The sequence below is a fragment of the Macaca mulatta genome, chromosome 5 (genome assembly GCF_049350105.2).
Source record: "Macaca mulatta isolate MMU2019108-1 chromosome 5, T2T-MMU8v2.0, whole genome shotgun sequence".
NCBI lineage: Eukaryota > Metazoa > Chordata > Mammalia > Primates > Cercopithecidae > Macaca > Macaca mulatta.
Genome location: NC_133410.1, coordinates 117,985,265 through 118,006,340, shown reverse-complemented (window position 1 = coordinate 118,006,340; position 21,076 = coordinate 117,985,265).

Below are 21,076 nucleotides of genomic sequence, written 5' to 3'. Positions count from 1 at the left end.
ATTAGTTGAGAATTTATTTTACTTGTAACATCTCACATGATCTAAACATTTTAGATGAAGAAGTCGTTTCCTAACAAGGTGTGGGGCATGTGACTGGTTTTTATGTAGCTTAAATGTATGTACAGTCCTGACCTCTATTGTCAATTATTTGTTAAGTATTCATTAATCAACTACATGTCAAATGTGGTAGCTCATGTCTGAAAATGACTCAAACGTGATTACTTCTTACATTGGTTAGTGAATTAGCCAAAGATGCCCCAAAGATGGCTGAACAGAGACAGCTAACATGAAGTTTTGGAGAAGTTTTACTGACAGATCATCAGGTGGGCCTCAGGGGCTCCAACTGATAAAGTTACCTCTATGGTTCTTGAAGTTCCTTGGCTTTACAAGATCAGAAATGCAGTTTTGTGTGCACTTTGAATTATTCAGTCTCAAGAACATGACCATATTTACAAGATTTAATTTGTAAATTCCAATCCCAATGTATTGCATGAGTGTCTAACATGGTGTTTGTCACAACCAAAGCCCTGTCTGAGGTAGCCTTGTGACCACACACCTCTAGGTATAACTGCCTGGATCAGAGGTGGGCTTCCAATGTGTGGCTAACCAAAGCATGAGGCCTGGCTTGGAAAGATAAACTGGATGAATTATAATTATCAGTAGAATGAGTCTGCTGCAAATGAAGCTGAAGCTGAAAATATACATACAGACTACAAAAAAAATCAGGGGACTTAATGTGTAGAGATTAATTTAGGGATATAAAGAGTTAAGATTAGTTCAAGTTGGCTGGGCAAGGTGGCTCACGCCTGTAATGCCAGCACTTTGGGAGGCTGAGGAGGGTGGATCATGAGATCAAGAAATCGAGACCATCCTGGCCAGCATGGTGAAGCCCCGTCTCTACTAAAAATACAAAATTTAGCTGAGCATGGTGACGTGCCACCTGTTGTCCCAGCTACTCAGAAGGTTGAGGCAGGAGAATTGCTTGAATCCGGGAGGTGAAGGTTGCAGTGAGCCAAGATTGCACCACTGCACGCCAGCCTGGCAACAGAGCGAGACTCCATCTCAAAAAAAAAAGAAAAAAAAAAAAAAAAAAAGAGGAATAAACTATGAATAAGAAAGTTATTAGGGAAGATACTTGGCAGAAAAAAATTAACCCCAAGTGTCCTGGGATGCTTATAGCAAATCAGCCAATTCTTATATTTTCCTGAAGGGTTACATGGAGTCATTCATTGAATATTTATTGAGCATGTATTATGTCCAGGCACTGATCTATGTCTTGCCTTCATGTAACTTATATTATAATCTAAATAAATAAAATAAACAAGTCAATTATATAGTATGATAGACAGCACTAAGTGCTATGGAAAAAAAATTAGAAAGGTAGAAGTTGTAATTTGTAAACAGAGGAGGAAGGGAAAGCTTCATTGAGAAATGACCTTTGAACAAAGGCTTGAAGGAAATGGGGGAATGAGCCATCTGGATAGAGAGGAAAGGCCCTGAGGCAGGGTGTGATTGGCGTGTCTGAGGAACAGTAAGGAAGGCAGTGTGGACAGAATGAACTGGAGGACTAGGAGATGAGATCAAAGGATGGAGAGGGGGAAGAGGCGATGTACAGGGCCTTTGGGGCCACTGTTAGGAATTGAGCTTTTATCATGAAGATTTTATCTGAAAGATTTTAATAAGAGGAGTAAAACTTTAGCCAATCAAATCAGGAAGCGGCTTTGGTGAGTAGAGCCAAAACAGTGGGAAATGGGTGAACCTAAAATGTCTCTTAAAGAAGAGTTTGAGGCACGTCTTTCCTTTACTGAAATAATCTTGCCAAAGGCTCCTTCTAATCTGGACAGTGCAGGAGAAACCTTGGTTTGGAGGATTTTCTTTTCATGGTCTGGCCTGATCCTCCCGCTTTTATCTCCTGTCTATCTGCAGACCCACCACAGCACAAGTGAACAGGTCTCCTGGGATCCAACATAGCTCGCCTTGATTGGAGTTGGGTGTTCCCAAACGTTCAGTTCCACATTATGATTGCTCGGCTTATAATCCAAAATAACTAATCACCTCTATTATAGGAAACTTTTACCAGTTTAATAAAGGGGTTTTTGTTTCTCATTTTTCTAAGTTTATAGTATAGCTCACCTCATTACTGAAGCCATTAACCCCCTATACAAGTAAATTTCCTTGATTTATCCTTTCTCATACCTGAATTTAGTAAAATGAAATATAAAAGCTGCATTATAAAAGGAAACATATGTACATATAATCTTGCACATACAGTTTGGGTAGAATTAAACTAACGTGCTTCCAAAGGGAAGCTATATGAAAAAATACTTTTCTAAATTTCAAATAAATGAGGCCATGTTAAATATCTATAATTAGTAATAGATGAAACAATGAACATATCCTTTGTAAACTTTAAAGCATTCTCCAAAAGTTATTTCTACTTAAGTCCCCAAACATATATCAAGATATATATAAGATATATGTAATATATAATATTATATATTGTTTGGGCATGGTAGCTCACAGTTGTAATCCCAGCACTTTGGGAGGCTGAGGTGGGCAGATCACTTGAGGTCAGGAGTTCAAGACCAGCCTGGCCAACATGGTGAAACCCCATCTCTACTAAAAACACAAAAATTAGCCGGGCATGGTGGTGTGTGCCTGTAGTCCCAGATACTCGGGAGGCTGAGGCACGAGAATCACTTGAACCTGGGAGAAGGAGGTTGCAGTGAGCCAATATCACACCACTGCACTCCAGCCTGGGTGACAGAGTGAGACTCCGTCTCAATAATAGTAATAATAATAATAATATGTACTAACCATTGTTCATATTGCTCAGATGCAAAGACAAGTGAGACTAAACTGATAAAACTTCTAAGTGCTACAACAAGTGGGTATGAATATATAGCTAGAGGGATGATGCAGAAAATTTTGTAAAGTAAATAAGAAACAGAATCAGACCCTGAACTTAGGCACTTTCCAATCTAGTTGACTCTTTTTAAAAAAATATTAAAAGATTATTATTCCTTTGAGGCCAAATAAGGACACGTTCCTAGAAGACTCCATTGTGGTTAGGAGCAGAGGTTCTGGATCTCGACTGCAGGTTTGCCACCTAGGACCTGTGCACTCTTTGGCAAGTGAATTAATCTCTCTGAACCTATTTTCTCATCTATGAAATGGCCTTAATTGTACTATCTCATAGCATTTTATGAGGATGCAGTGAGTTAATATGAAAAATGCCTGGAACAATATCTGGCACACAGTATGCTCTTAATAAATATTAGCTATTTTTATTACCCGTATTTCCTTGAACAGCAAAGCTTTTCACAAACAAAGAATAGCTTCTCAAGGAGAAGAATTAGGGGTTAAAAGGGTTAAAAGTTCTGGAAAATGAATCAGCATTTTTCTCTTCCTTGTTTATCCCTGTCTATTTAGCAACACTGATCAACAGCTCAGAGGAAAAGGTCCAGAATGAACTTGAATGACAAGGAAAATCTTCCCTAGGCAATATCCTTATTAAAGTTTCACTTTAGTAACAACCAGGTTTTCACTGAGGCAGGTCGGTTGGGATGGGGTGGGTAGAAAAGGAAAAAGTAGGCCAGGCATGGTGGCTGACGCCTGTAATCCCAGCACTTTGGGAGGCCGAGGCCGAGGCTGGCGGATCACCTGAGGTCGGTAGTTCGAGACCAGCCTGGCCAACATGGTGAAACCATGTCTCTACTAAAAATGCAAAAATTGGGCCGGGCGCGGTGGCTCACGCCTGTAATCCCAGCACTTTGGGAGGCCGAGGCGGGCGGATCACAAGGTCAGGAGATCGAGACCACGGTGAAACCCCGTCTCTACTAAAAATTACAAAAAAATTAGCCGGGCGCGGTTGTGGGCGCCTGTAGTCCCAGCTACTCGGGAGGCTGAGGCAGGAGAATGGCGTGAACCCGGGAGGCGGAGCTTGCAGTGAGCCGAGATCGCACCACTGCACTCCAGCCTGGGCTGGGCAACAGAGCGAGACTCCGTCTCAAAAAAAAAAAAAAAAAAAAAAATGCAAAAATTAGCCAGGTGTGGTGGCGGGCACCTGTAGTCCCAGCTACTCGGGAGGCTGAGGAGGAGAATTGCTTAAACTGGGGAGGCAGAGGTTGCAGTGAGCCGAGATCGCACCACTGCACTCCAGCTGGGCAACAAGTGAGACTCCATCTCAAAAAAAAAAGAAAAGAAAAAGTAGTTCTGCCTCGACATGCGAGACCCGAAAGACCCAGAGATACAGATTCCTTTTCTGGGCCACTTGTCTGCACTTCTGAAAATGCTGACCAGGTGTGGCACACAGGCAGTGGGACACCAAACCACATGGTCCAGACAGATGATGAGCGTGCTGTGATTACCTGCACAGTTTATTCAACCTCCTGGTAGCTCCGTGAAAAGGCATGTACGCCAAGGGGGAATGTGCCTTTTCCAAAGGGACACATGTCTGGGTTTACTAAGTGGAAGAACTAGTAGTTTGTCCTGGTTTCTCTCTGAGAGGTTATCTAAGAGTCTGATGAATCTTATTTGATTATTCAAGCAGTTTTAAGTGGTATTGCCAGCTTAAGTTCAGCCCCTGTCTTAGGACATCTATAGCTTAGAAATGTTAAAGTACAACATAACTACTACCCTACAATTGAGTGTGGCCTTTTATAAAATAATAACCAATATTGGACAACTATTAGAGAGCTTTGAGAGAGGCAAAGAGAAATAAAATTTCAGAAACCTCTGAATTTTTCTACTCCCTGTTTTGAAGCATCACTTAATTGGTATCTAGGGAAAAAAAGATGGTATCTATTTATAGATAAAAGATAATAATAATCAAAAATGTATGTATAATTTGAAAATGTTATCAAACTTCTCATGACTTCTGTACCCTATTTATGATCACAATTGCTTTTAAAAATACATTTTCCAGCTACTGAGCTCCTGGGCAGTATTTGGAGACCACAGAAAATGAGACATATCAGCTTCTTCACAAGTCCTGGACTGCTAAGGTCACTTAACCCCAGGCCTCAAATCGTGGCAGCTAGCACTGGGAAACATCTCAGCAATCACCTAATCCAGTTTTCTACAGGGAGAAGTTCCTTCTTAATAAAATGGTAGCGCTCCTTTGAAAACTTCACCACATGTAAAAATAATTTGAGATAGGCCTAAGAACATTATTATATAAATCTGAAGCAGCAGCAGGATTATGCTTAGGCCAAATGCCTGGCACATTTGGTAGACACTCAATAAATGCTTCCTACGACTAATAAATGATGACTGAGCCAGCGAGTAAACTTAAGTACTATTCAGATATCAAGAGCCCCATCTGCTGGTCAAAGAGAATTCACCTGTAGCCCTGCAGATAGTGATAAGAAAACTCGTAAGTCAGAAAATTAGAAAATATTGAAAGGGGCCAGGCGCGGTAGCTCACGCCTGTAATCCCAGCACTTTGGGAGGCCGAGACGGGTGGATCACAAGGTCAGGAGTTCGAGGCCAGCCAGGCCAAGATGGTGAAACCCCGTCTCTACTAAAAATACAAAAATTAGCCAGGCACGGTGGCAGGTGCCTGTAATCCCAGCTACTCGGGAGGCTGAGGCAGGAGAATCGCTTGAACCAGGGAGGCAGAGCTTGCAGTGAGCCAAGAATGTGCTACTGCATTCTAGCCTGGGCGACAGAGCAAGACTCCATCTCAAAAAATATATATATATATTAAAAGGAATATCAAATAGGAAAGGGGTATTAGGGATAATCTGCTCAACTTACTTACTTTACAAATGAAGACACTTTTTACGACACTGACAAATTCCCAACCGGAAGTGGAAAAAGTCAAATACTGTGGTTTATCAAAATCATGGTTCATACAGAGTAAGTCTGAAAAACATTGACCGTCATACAATGAGTATGAAATCTTGTGAGGTGAAAATAATCTACTTATTGAAGATGCTTTCTGGTTTAAAATTGCTTCCTGCTCTTGATTATGAGAGTTTGGACTTGTCGTTAAACTAATGTCCAAATGGAGTTTCCACCATTGCTAGCTATTTCTTGGTTGAAGTATCTCTGTTAATGTCCTTTATCCTTAATGTGTGAGTCACAATACTCCACCATGAGGATACAAGATCACCTATTTAAAGTATAATGGCAGGCACATAGTAGGAATCCCAAAATTGGAGAAAATGAAAGGGTGGCTGTGGGTGTTGCTATTATTAATATTGTGGACTAAAAATAACTTTCCTACATGCCTCACACCGGGATTGTCAGGAGAATTGAGATAATGTATGTAAAAATTCTTTGTAAACTGAAAAAGTATAACAAAACTAGAAGTTATTGTGCTTAGACACAGAGAGATAGTGATGTACCAAAGATTATAATTTTAATCATCAATTTAACAAGAAAATTTTTTTTTTTTTAAAAAAAGAATAAGGCTGTGCACGGTGGCTCACACCTGTAATCCCAGCACTTTGGGAGGCTGATGTGGGCAGATCACCTGAGGTCAGGAGTTTGGGACCAGCCTGGGCCAACATGGCAAAACCCCGTTTCTACTAAAATTACAAAAATTAGCCGGGCCTGGTGGTATGTGCCTGTAATCCTAGTCACTTGGGAGGCTGAGGCATGAGAATCACTTGAACCCGGAGGTGGACGTTGCAGTAAGCCGAGATCACGCCACTGCACTCCAGCCGGGGTAACAGAGCGAGACTCTATCTCAAAGAAAAAAAAAAAGAATAAGTAAGTAACATTTCTTGGATAAGCTATGTTTTAAAAACACAAGTTTTCATTTGCTGCCTGGAAAGTTTGTTCTGGGTTCTGTTTCCTCTAAACTCAGCTTAGAAACTGAACAAACCTTAGTTCATCTGTCTCTTCTTGTATTTCATAATATACAGTAGAAGACAATTGACTTGGCACTTTCTATTTTCTCCCCAGCTGGATCCATGAGTTCATTAGGTGCCCTTTCTATGCCCTCCCACCACCACTGCCTCACATGGTTAGAGCATTAGCAAACTTCGCCTTTACACAACAAAAGTCCCTTCTCTTCAGCCTCCAAGGTCATTGACCTTACTGTCTTGAAGCATCAACAGCTCCCCTTTCATTGTCTTCTCCAGGCCTTTCTGGCTTGTATTTTTCATCTCTTCAAAACCCTGGAAGTTTCAATCCACTGTCTGGTCCTAAAGACACACATTCATCCCAGTTATTGATTGCTGATTAAAAGCAAGTTGAACCTTTAGTGGCTGGAAACAGTTTATTCCTATCTCCCAAGGTCCTGCAGGCTGACTGGACTCAGCTGAGTAGTTCTCCCTTGGGGTACCTCACATAGCTGCAGTCAGAGGGCAGGTGGACTAATGTCCATGAAGGCTCCTTTGCAGGACTGGCAGTTGATTGTAGCAGCCAGCTCTGAGCTCAGCTGATGTTGACAGTATTGGCCACATGTGGTTTTTCCATGTGGTTTGGGGTGCTCACGATCCTGCAGCTGGGTTCCAAGAGGGTGCATCCCAAGAGCCAGCATTCTCAGAGGCAGGAAGCAGAAGCTGCCAAGCGGTTTCAAAACTATGCCCAGCACTGGCAGTCACTTTGGCCATCTTTAACCAGGCAAAGCGGTGACAAGGCTGGCCACATTCCATGAACAAGAGAAATTATCTTCTTCTCTTAATAAGGAGTAGCAAGGTCACTTTGTATAAAACATATGAGTTAAGAGCTACTGCTGCAGTCACTTTTGGAAATGACAATCTGCCATTTATAGATGTTTTAAAAAATTTCTATCAACTCAAAAATAATGAGAAAGAAGGTGAAATAAACTTTGAGAAGTTAGACAAATAAAGTGAGAAGAGATATAGAAAAATCCAAATATATAATACAGACAGTCCCTGACTTACAATAGTTAAATTTAGGATTTTTCAACTTTATGACAGTGTGAAAGTGATACACATTCAGTAGAAATCATGCTTCTAGTACCCATACGACCATTCTGTTTTTCATTTTCAGTACCATTTTCAATAAATTACTTGAGATATTCAACACTTTATTATAAAATAAACTTTGTGTTAGATGATTTTTCCTAACTAGGGGCTATGTAAGTGTTCTGAGCATGTTTAAGGTAGACTAGGTTAAACTATGATGTGCAATAGATTAAGTATATTAAATGCATTTTTAACTTTCCATATTTCCAACTAGTGATGGGTTTATCTGGACGTGACTCCACCGTAAATTGAGAAGCCTCTGTAATCATAATTCCTGAAAGTAGTACTGAACTCACTCATTAAAAGACAAGATTGACAGAATAAAACAAAAATAAACAAATCTATATGATATTCATAAGCAATACCCCTAAAATATAAGAACGAAAAAAAAGTTTCAAAGAAAGTTATAGAAAACAATACATGGCAAAACAACATCTGCAAACAGTTGAGTTAGCTATACGAACATGAGAGTCCATCAACTTTGAGACAAAAAATTAGTATGATATGAAGAGGGTCACTACACAATGATGAAAACCTGAATTCACCAGAAAGATATGACAATCGGATTTTGTAAAACTGATAATATGTTTAAAAATTATAACCATGGTAGAAGATACAACAAACTTTATTATTATTATTATTATTATTATTATTATTATTGTTTTGAGATGGAGTCTCACTCTGTTGCCCAGGTTGGAGTGTAGTGGCAAGATCTTGGCTCACTGCAACCTCCACCTCACAAGTTCAAGCAATTCTCCTGCCTCAGTCTCCTGAGAAGCTGGGACTACAGGCACACACCACCATGCTCGGCTAATTTTTGTATTGTTAGTAGAGACAGGGTTTCACCATGTTGGCCAGGCTGGTCTCGAACTCCTGACCACAGGTGATCCACCCACCTCAGCCTCCCACAGTACTGGGATTACAGGCGTGAGTCACCACGCCTGGCCCACAACTTTAAATTATTGATGTGTTAAACAATAGCTCAAAAGCAAGCAAAACAAAATGATATTTAAGTATTCATAAATATGTGTTAACACTATTCTTTAAAAAGCAAAGAAGTGCTTTTATATGCATTGAAATACAAAGATAAAAAAGTAAAGGTGATAAACACAAATTCAGGGCAGTAGATGCCTCTAGAAGGAAGGGAGGGAAGTGGATAAGGATAGAATACAAATATAGTATTAAGAGTATTGGCAATATTTTAATTCTTACATTGGGTTATAGGATCACAGGACTTTATGCATTTTATTATGTTTTATAATGCATAACTGTTTCATATATGTTTGAGTATATTAAATATTATAAAGTAAAATGTATATAAAAGCAGGCCATGGGCTGTGGCTCATGCCTATAATCCCACACTTTGGGAGGCTGAGATGAGAGGATTGCTTGAGCCCAGAAGTTCAAGAACAGCCTGAGCAATATAGTGAGACCTCATCTCTACAAAACAAAACAAACAAACAAAAATTTAAAAACTAGCCAGGTAAAACAAAACAAAACAAAACAAAAAACTACCCAGGTGTGGTGGCACATGACTTTAGTCCCAGCTACTCGGGAGGCTGAGGCAGAAGGATTGCTTGAGCTCGGAGGTCAAGGCTGCGGTGAGCCAAGATTGTGCCATTGCACTCCAGCCTGAGAGACAGAGCAAGACTCGGTCTCATAAAAAAGAAAAGAAAAATGACAAGAAGTCAAGCTTTATAGGGGAAACAAAGGAATGTAAAATGACAAACTATAACTTAATTGAATTAACAGTCGGAGTCCTTTTCCATAATCCATTGCTTTAAAAAATTTTTTCCTCTGTCATTTTTTTTTCAACCTGATAGGGGTTCTTAAGCTGTGTCTCTGGATGATGTACCTTAGGACATTCATGAGCTCCCTGAAATAACAGGGAAAACTCTGTGTGTGTGAGCGTGTGTGTGTGTGTGTGTGTGTGTGTGTGTGGTAGAGGGGTAACAGGGAAATAATAGCACCCACCTCTCAGTGTTATGATACAGCTGAAAGGAGCTAATATATGTAAAGAATTTGGCACCATTCCTGATACAGAATGTACCTGTTTTATTTCTCTTTTTATTGTAACTTTAATCAAATCTTCAATTCATGCATGACTCAAAAGATTAAGCATCACTCTTAGAAGAAGCAACTCCTTCCCTTGACTCTGTGTATTTGGATCTCATTTATCCATTGTAAATAAGCAAAATGATCATGAGCTCACTTTTTCCACTGCAACATACAGGCATATAAAGAGTTAGATTCTGGAGACAAGTAAGTAAAAAGCTTACACCTTCAAAGAAAAACTAGCTTTAAAATGTTTCCTATTGAAATATGTCTTACAAACATACATAAAGTGCACAAATCCTAAGTGTACAACTCAGTGAGTTTTCCCAAAGGGTACATGCTCATCTAAGTAATATCCGAATGGAGAAACAACATTACCAGCAACCCCCTTTACATCCCTTTCTGGTCACTACCCCCACCTCTCAAAGTAACCATTATCCATAGGAAAGACTGACTTTTAATAATGAATTAGAGTGTAGGATGAGTGTAGGATAATTGTATGATGACCCCGTTGAAAGTACAAGGGTTTTAGAGCTAGACAGACTTCAGTTCAATCCCAGCTGGTCCCTATTACAAGGAGACAATAATATCTACTAGCATGGATTCTTGTCAGTGCTGGAAGTCATATGTATAAAGTACCCAGCATGGTACCTTCCTTTGTTGACTTAGCTCTTTCTTGTTATGATATTAAAAGATCTGGGAGGTGGGTGGGGTCCTTGTTAGAGTTAAATGAGATGATAGATGTGAGGCCACTTTTGAAAGTTGAAATGTGCTATTATACAAGTGTAAAGTGTATGTGAAGAGATACAGTACAGCAGTTGCCATGGGGGGTTAAACTTGTTAGCTATTTTCCTATCATCTCAGTTAAAATAGTGCAGACAGTGCTGGGGACTCTGATTTATAGCTGTTCCTACCTATTAACCTGGTTAGACCTTGAGTGCTCTGTGTGCTCACACTCCACTGTAAAGAGAAACCTTTTTTTCTGAGATGGAGCAATTGCCAACATAAGCACTTAATGACATGTGCAAAGGTTCATCCGCGACAGGAGGCATCTAAAGAAATGGACTTTATGAAGAGGAGGTGCCATCTATTACCCAAAGGCAGCTCCTTGGCCTTCAGTCGAGCGGTGGCATCATGCTGCTTTGAAACTATTTCCACCCTGCAATAGATACAACATAAATCATAAAAACACTGTTTTCAATGAACATAGAAATAAAAGCAGACATTCCATGATGCAACTATATTTATCACACTTGCCAATGTATGCACATTTATACCACTTCCATCCCCAGAGGAGAATGTACAATTATGCATTGAAAAAACTATGGGATGTGAGGGGGAAAATAACTACAGATAAGTGGAGAAGTAACATTTGTGGAGCACCTCATATGTTCCAGAGGTTGTGCATTATCTCATTTAATTATCAGAACATCCCTATGGGGAAGGTATTGTTATCTTCATTTTACCAAGAGGAAAGTGAGGCTCGGATAATATTTAACTTGCTAAAGGTGAAACAGCTGGTAACTGGCAAAGGTGGCATATAAATCCAAATCCAAATCTAATTGGTTAATAGATTAGGAGAAGTATTTAGCCACCAAAATGGCTATACTGGTCTAAGCATAAGCTTTCCAAGAGCAGTACATATTCTTTTGGGGACTTTATTTTCAAATTAACAAGGACAACCTAGAGTGCAGTTAGACAAGAGTGATCATAAAGGAACCAGACCTCATGTTTCTGAGCCTGAAAAACTAGAAATGGCTAACCTGAGAAAAATGGAGGCACACGACAGGCTTTTAATATTCGAAACGCTGTCTGTCATTATGGTGTGTGGCTAAGTATGTTCTGTATAGACACAGGGTGGAACCAAAACCAATGAACTAAAACAAAAAAATAGCTTTCTAAAAGACAAAGTGATCTCAAGATGGAATGGGCTGCCTTGAGAGGTAAGGAAGTTCCCATCACTGGTAATGCCAACAGTAGTTAGAGCACACCTCATTTTGGCTAATAAAATTAGAATTAGAATTTTCTTGTATATCTTACAACAAATTATCTGAACTAAATTCCATAAACTTGATAACAAGTGGACTTCGGGTAATCTTGTAAAGAGGTAGCTAGACCACTGGGTGCAGCAGGACTGAGGGATGGGCAAAGAGGAAGGAAGAAGTAGTTTATAGTCAAGGGTGTGCCCTATTAAAAACTTGACTTTTTAGGCCAGGCATGTGGCTCACGCCTGTAATCCCAGCACTTTGGGAGGCCAAGGTGAGCGGATCACGAGATCAGGAGATCGAGGTCATCCTGGCTAACACGGTGAAACCCCATCTCTACTGAAAAAAAAAATACAAAAGATTAGCTGGACATGGTGGCAGGCACCTGTAGTCCCAGTTACTGAGACAGGAGAATGGCGTGAACCGGGGAGACGGGGCTTGCAGTGAGCTGAGATCGCGCCACTGCACTCCAGCCTGGGTGACAGAGCAAGATTCCGCCTCAAAAACAAAACAAACAAACAAAAAATAAAATAAAATAAAATAAAATAATAAAATAAAATAAACAAAAAACTTGACATTTTAAAAACAGCTTTAAGATATAATTGACATTTTTTTTTTAAGCTACACATATTTGGGCCAGGCCTGGTAAGCCACGACCTGTAATCCCAGCACTTCGGGAGGTTGAGGTGGGAGGATCACTTGAGGCTAGGAGGCCCAGTCCAGCCTGGGCAACATAGGGAGACCTCATCTCTACTAAAAAATGCAAAAAATCAGCCAGGTGTAGTGGTGCGCACCTGTAGTCCCAGCTACTCGGGAGGCTGAGGTGGGAGGATCACTTGAGCCCAGAAGATGGAGGCTGCAGTGACAGCCGTGAACACACCACTGCACCCCAGCTTGGGCAACAGAGTGAGACCCTGTCTTAAATAAATAAATAAGTAAATAACTAAATAAATAAACTACATGTATTTAAGATGTGCAATCTTGTAAGTTTGACCTTTGTTCTGGAAACCATGCCACAATCAAGATAAAGAACATATAATGTGGAATCTAGAAAAGTTGAACAGTAAAATGGTGGTTACTAGAGGTTGGAGAGTGGGGGGAATTGGGGAGATGTTGGTCAAAGAGCACAAAATTTCAGTTAGGCAGGAGGAATAAGTTCAAGAGATCTATTCAACATCGTGGTGAATATAGTTAATAATGACATATTGTATACTTGAAAATTGCTGAGAGAGTAGATTTTAAGTGTTTTCACCAAAACAAAAGGTAAATATGTGAGGTAATTCACACATTAATTAACTTGCATAGCCATTCTACAATGTGTGTGTGTGTGTGTGTGTGTGTGTATATAATGCACATCATGTTGTACACTGTAGATACATACAATATACAATTTTTATTTGTCAATTAATTAAATTTGAAAATACAAACTTAAAAATACTGTAAAACATGTTGTATAGATTAATCTTGAATATGACTGATTTATTTTCTTCAAGTCAGACATTTTAAAAGGCCAAAATTATGAAACATTAAACAGAAAAATATTACCTTCACTTCCTTGCTAGGTATGTCCTTGGTGATGTAGCGCTGGGCTCACAAAAGAGCACTTGCAACACCATTTTTAATAAATTCAGGAAAAGATGCCATCTGGCATCCTATTTTTAAAATCTATACTCAGTGATGAATATATATGCGAAGTTGTAGCTGGTCTTCACTTGAAATGGTACTTCATAGACACGTTCCTTAACTTTACTTATGATAACTAAATTGATGGAGTACTATACTTTATAAATAGAGCCCAGAGTTTTGCTCTTTGATAAGCTGTGTCAAGACAAGATCATTTTTTATCTCCCTAGAGTTCCCTTGGCTGTTTTCAAGTCCCACAGACTGGTAGACTATGTGAATTAAAAAGAATTTTTGTCATCTAGAAAGCCAGCTGAGGGGCACTGATCAGCCCAGTAATGTTTTCAGTGCCTCCTCACAGACAGAACCAACTTCTCTTGGTTAAAAGGCAGCTGGGTCTGTGTCCACTCAGGAGAGGATCCTAGTACTATACTTGTAACCTTTAGTCAAGTTAATGAAAAGCTTGGCATATGGAGGGATAATCTTTGGCATATGTCTGCAATATCCCCTGAATTTTAAAAGTTTAAAATAATTTTATTAAGATATATCTTGGAGTCCATCATTTTGGTTCAGTTTTTCCGGTTACTACATGATCTTTCAAAATAGTTTCAAATCTCTTATTTCAGGAAAAATAATTTGTAAGTATAATTTAAGTATTATAATTCCTTCTTTCCTTCCTTCCTTCCTTCCTTCCTTCCTTCCTTCCTTCCTTCCTTCCTTCCTTCCTTCCTTCCTTCCTTCCTTCCTTCCTTCCTTCCCTCCCTCCCTCCCTCCCTCCCTCCCTCCCTTCCTTCCATCTTTTTCTTTGCATTTTTAGCCACTGGAAGGGATTGAGGCCCTGGTAATGCCCTGAGGCATCCTGTTCAATTGATCTTAACGAGCGTCTTCCCATTCTCTTCATCCATGGGTATCTGATGGTATCCATTCTTTACATCCAATTTTTAATACTATTGATTTCCTTCATAAACTACCAAGGTAGCCTACTTTTTTTTTTTTAAAAAAGTAAAATATAATGAAAATATCCATCACCCAAAAAAGTTTCCTTATGACCTTTTGTCACTCCTCCCTCTCATACCTCCCACTCTGCTCCCCAGATCCCACCCCACAACCATATACAACTAGATACAAGTCATTTGTCAGATAAATATTTTGAAAGTATCTTCCAACAGGCTAAGGCTTGCCTTTTAATTCTCTTAATAGTATCTTTTGAAAAGCAAAAGTTTTTAATTTTGATCCAGTCTAGTTGATTGATGTTCTTTTCATTTATAGCTTATGCTTTTGTGTATCATATTTAAAAATCTTTGCCAAGCCCAAGGTCACTACATTTTTCATCCATGTTTTCTTCTAGAAGTATTATGATTCAGGCTTTTATATTAAAGTCTGTGATCCATGTAATTCATGAAGTTTTGTATATGGTGAGGTAAGGGTTGAAGCTTTTTTTTTTCTTTTTTTGCATATGGTTATCCAATTGCCCCAGCACCATTTGTTAAAAAGGCTATTCCTCCCGGGGGCGGTGACTCACACCTGTAATCCCAGCACTTTGGGAGGCCAAGGTGGGAGGGTAACCTGAGGTCAGGAGTTCAAGACCAGCCTGGCCAACATGGCAAAACCCCATCTCTATTAAAAATACAAAAATTAGCTGGGCATGGTAGTGGGCGCCTGTAATCCCAGCTACTCAGAAGGCTGAGGCAGGAGAATCACTTGAACCCAGGAGGTAGAGGTTGCGGTGAGCTGAGATCATGCCACTGCACGCCAGCCTGGGCAACAGAGAGAGACTCTGTCTAAAAAAAAAACTATTTGTTCCTCACTTGGAACTTCTACCAAGTCGATGGGTCATATATGTGTGCATCAATTTTTGGACTCTCTTCTGTTTTATTGACCTATTTGTCTATCCTCATGTAGATTAACTTTTTTCAGTCATTTCAAATGTATTACAACTTCTTTAAGGCCGATCTTATGGACTATCATGGTAAACATATGATGTGCACTTTAAAAAAAAGAATGTGCACACACATTGTTGGGTGTAGAGTTTTGAAAATGTAAGTTGAATCAAGGTGGTTGATAGTGTGATTCAGGTCTTCTAGGTTCCTGTTAATTACTTGTCTCGTTGTTCTATCAATTTCTAAATAGAAAATGTAAAAATATTCAACTCTGAAACTGCTTCACTCTCCAATTTTGTCCATTTTTCTTTGCATATGGTGAAGGTCTGTTATTAGGTGCATACAAATCTATTATTGTAATGTCTTGTTGCTAAATTCACTCTTTTGACATTATGAAATTGAAATACACATTTTTTTCTCTGGGGATACTTTTTGTTTTGAAATACATTTTAGTAGACATTAGTATAGTCAGTACAACCTTCTAGTGCTACTGTTTGCATAGTATATCTCCTTTCCCATTTATTTTGAGCTGTGTCTTTATATGAAAAGTAAGTCTCTCATAAACAGCATACAATTATGTATATGTGTGTTCATCCATCCCAACAATCTTAACCTTTCAATTAAAGTGTTTAGTTCCGTAACATTTAATACAATTACGGGTATGGTTGTTTGAGCCCACCATTTTATTGTTTTCTATTTGTCTCTTCTGTTTTTCGTTTCTGTTCCTCCTTTCCTGCCTGTTCTCAATTTTGCATTATGTGAGGCTGGGCACAGTGGCTCATATTTGTAATTCCATCACTTTGGGAGGCCAAGGCAGGCATATCACTTGAGGTCAGGAGTTCGAGACCAGCCTGGCCAACATGGCAAAACCTAGTCTCTACTAAAAATACAAAAATTAGATGGACATGGTGGTGTGCACCTGTAATCCCAGTTACTCAGGAAGCTGAGGCATGAGAATCATCTGATCCCAGGAGACAAAGGTTGCAGTGAGCTGAGATCACGCCAGTGTACTCCAGCCTGGATGACAGAGTGAGACTCTGTCTCAAAAAAATACATATATATATATATAATATATATTATATATTATGTACTATAATACAACCTTGCAACTGTAGGCCCATATCCCATCTCTAATCATTATGCTATCATGTTTATTATAGCTATGTACATTATAAACCCTACAAGATACAGTTGTTATTCTTAGTATAAAGTTGTATGTATTAAAAAGAAATTAGGAAAAAAATTTAAAAGCCTTTTGCATTGATCCAAAAATCCACCATTTGACACCCTCCATTGTTTTATAAGGATCTAAATCTCCATTTGCATTATTTCCTTTCAGTCTGAAAAGCTTTTTTCTTTTAGTGCAGGTCTTTGGACAAATTTTTTGTTTTCTTTCATCTGAAAATTGTATTTCATCTTCAGTCTTAAAGAAAATTTTCATTGGTTATAGAATTCTGGGTTAAGCAACTTCCCCACCCTCACCTCTACCTCCAAGCCCCCACATACAAAGCACTTTAAATATGTTGTGCCAGTCTATTTTGTGCTCCATAGTTTCTGGTGAGAGGTCAAACGCTGTTCTCCAATATATAAAATAAATATTGTTTTTATCTTGCTGCTTTCAAGATTTACTATTTATCTCTGGCTTTCCACAGTCTGACTACGAGATCTGTCTTGGCATGAATTTCTTAATGTTTATTCTGGTTTGTGTTTATTGAACATCTTTTATCTGTAAATTTCTAACTTTCGTCAAATTTGAGAAATTTTCAGCCACTGTTTCTTCAACTTTTTTTTCCAACATATGCTCTTTCCTCTCACTTTATGGGATCCCAGTTATGTTACACCATTTGATACTACCTAAAGGTTCCAGAAGCTCTGTTCTTTAATTTTTTTTCTGTGTTCTTCATCTTGGATAATTTCTACTGATTTATTTTCTTTTTTTTTTTTTTTTTTTTTTGAGACGGAGTCTCGCTCTGTCGCCCAGGCTGGAGTGCAGTGGCACGATCTCGGCTCACTGCAAGCTCCGCCTCCCGGGTTCACGCCATTCTCCGGCCTCAGCCTCCGGAGTAGCTGGGACTACAGGCGCCCACAACAGCGCCCGGCTAATTTTTTTTATTTTTAGTAGAGACGGGGTTTCACCGTGGTCTCGATCTTCTGACCTTGTGATCCGCCCGCCTCGGCCTCCCAAAGTGCTGGGATTACAGGCGTGAGCCACCGCGCCCGGCCTGATTTATTTTCAAATTCATTTGCTCGTTCCTTTGTCATCTCCACTTAGCTAAGTCCATCCAGTGAATTTTTGCCTCAGAGATTTTATTTTTCAGTTCTAGAGTTTTCTTTTTTTTCACCTCTGGGAGCACAGAACATAGGTTTTTCAGTTAACTCTTTAATATGTGTATTTCTCTGCTGAGATTTCTTTTTTATTCCCATTGTTTAGCATATTTCACTTTACTATGTTGAGTACCGTTACATTATCTGTTTAAAAATCCTTGTCTGTCAGCCCGGGCAATATGGCAAAACCCCATCTCTACTAAAAATACAAAAACTTAGTTGGGCATGGTAGTGCGACCATGTAGTCCCAGATACTCTGGAGGCTGAGGTGGGAAGTTGAGGCTTCAGTGAGCCATGATTATGCCACTGCACCCCAGTCTGGGTGACAGAGTGAGATCCTGTCTCACAAAAATAAAATAAAATAATTTTAAAAACCAAAAAATAAAAACCTGATCTGTTAATTCCAGTACCTTGTTCATCTCAGGGTCTATTTCAGTTGGTTTTCTTTTCTCTTAAGAATGGATTCCCTTTTGGCTGGGCATGGTGGTTAACGCCTATAATCCTAGCACTTTGGGAGGCCAAGGCGGGTGGATTGCCTGAGCTCAGGAGTTCGAGATCAGCCTGGGCAACATGGTGAAATCCCATCTGTACTAAAATCATAAAAATTAGCTGGGCGTGGCATCAGGCACCTGAAATCTTAGCTACTTGGAAGGCTGAGGCAGGAGAACCGTTAGAACGTGGGAGGTGGGGGTTGCAGTGAGCTGAGATCATGCCATTGCACTCCAGTCTGGGCGATAGAACAAGACTCTGTCTCCAAAAAATAATAATAATGATGTGCTCCATTTTCTTTTATTTTATATGGTAATTTTGGATTTGTTCTAGACATTACTAATGCTCATTTGTTAAAGTTATTTTTTATGACAGACGTTTTGCTTTAGCAGGAATTATCTATGTTGGACTTGAATGGAAACTTTGTTTCTTCGGTGACAGTTCGTCTTAATTTGCATCTTTACTCTCTGAGCTGCTTTGAATCTATTTTGTGCATGTGTGGTTCAGAGATCAGTCAGAATGTGGTTAGATAAAATTTAAACATCTCCTTTCAGGAGTCCCCCACTCTCTTCAGCAGCCATAGTTACCCTGGTCACTAGTATTTCTTCTTATTCACACATTATGCTAATTGCAGTAGGCCAAGAAAATTTACTTCATTTAGCTCCTGTCCTCCCTTCTTCCCTGTTTGTACTCCTCAGCAGAATCTTCTCACTCTTCAGAGCTTTGAGAAGTTGCTTTTTGTATTACATTCCAATTTTATAGTTGTTTACTATAAGGAAGTCATTGAATAGGTCTTACTCTGTTATACGCAAACGTCAGAAGTCTTTCCAGTCATTTTTTAATGCACACATTTACTTTCTTTCCTTTTCTTTTCTTTTTTGAGACAAGGTCTCCCTCTGTTACCCAGGCTGGAGTGCAGTGGCACAATCTTGGCTCACTGCAACCTCCACCTCCTGGTTCCAGATGATTCTCCTGCCTCAGCCTCCCTAATAGCTGGGATTACAGGTGCACACTACCACACCCAGCTAATTTTTGTATTTTTAGTAGGCTGGTCTCAAACACCTGACCTCAAGTGATCCACCCGCCTCGGCCTCCCAAAGTGCTGGGATTACAGGTAGGGGCCACTGCACCTGGCCTTACTTTTTTTCTTTAACAAAAATGGAATCTCACCCAATTTTTTTTCATTGAATGTATCATGAATAGTTACTACTTTATTAAATATTCCTCTATAAAATAATTAATGGTGATATAATATTCTATTCAATATGGTTTATCTATTCCCCTATCACTGATCATTTGGTATGCTTTCATTTTTGCTATTTTTAAGAAACATTATAGTGAACACCCTTGTACGTACATCTTCATGCATATCCCTGGTTATCTCAGGGGAGATAAATTCTTACAAATGGAAATCGCTAGGACAAAAGGCATACATATTTTCAAGACTTAATACATTGTCATTGTCTTCTAAAGAGATTATACCAATTTGCACTCAGTATGTGAGTAAACACTAAATATATTTTCATGTGTTTTGTCTTTTAAGAATTACTTGCTTATGCCCTTTATGCATTTCATTTTGAAGAAGCACTAATTGTTTCAAATACTCTCTCTCTATTCTATAAAAGTATAACTTTCTTAGGATTCGCTCTCTAGAATGACAGAGAATGAACTGCATGACAGTCTTTATGATACCTGAAGACAGTTAATGAATACCTCTCCAGTAAATTAATACCAACCACTTTTCTCTGGTTTGGTTTCAAAATCCCCAGTGCAAGCCAACGTGGTTTCAAGAATAGCCTCGTTATTCTAGCCACCCACTTCCCTTTACAATTGTATTCTAGAGCAGGGATAGGCTTTTTTTTTTTTTTTTTTTTTTTGATATGGGTCTTAAGCTAAGAATTGTTTTTATATTTTAAAAATCAAAAGAATATTTCATGAAATATAAAATTCAAATTTCAGCCGGGCACAGTGTGTCATGCCTGTAATCCCAACACTTGGGAGGCCAAGGTGGGCGAATCGCTTGAGGTCGGGACTCTGAGACCAGCCTGGACAAGGTGAAACCCCGTCTCTACTAAAAAAAAAAAAAATTAGCCAGGAGTGGTGGTGCACACCTGTAGTCCCAGCTTTTCAGGAGGCTGAGGTGGGAAGATTGCTTGAACTCAGGAAGCAAAGGTTGCAGTGAGCCAGTAAGATCATGCCACTGCACTCCAGCCTGGGTGACAGAATGAGACTCTGTCTCATTAAAAATAATAATAAAAATAAATAAAAATCAAATGTTATTATCCATCCATAAAGTTTTATTGGAACACAGCTACACTCATTTGCTTATGTATCCTCTGGCCTCTTCTGTTTTATATTACTACAGCAGAGTTGAGTAGTTGGGACAGAGACTGTATTGCCCACAAAGCCTAACACTTACTATCTGGCCCTACTTAGAAAATGCTTGCTAACCCCTAGTCTAAAGCAGTGGTTCTTAAAATGTGGTCCTTGGATCAGCAGCATCAGTACCACCTGGGAACTTCTCAGAAATGCAGATTCTCAGACCTCATCCAGACCTGCTGAATCAGAAACAGTTACTTCACACTTAACAATTCAAATAAACATTAACAAATATAGTATAATCTTTCTAAGCAAAATATATAGGTTTTCTCCATTTTAATTCTATAAACAGCATTTCTTTTTTCTTTTTTTTTTTTTCAGACAGAGTCCACTCTGTCACCCAGGCTGGAGTATAGTGGTGTGATCTCTGCTCACTGCAACCTCCACCTCCCGGGTT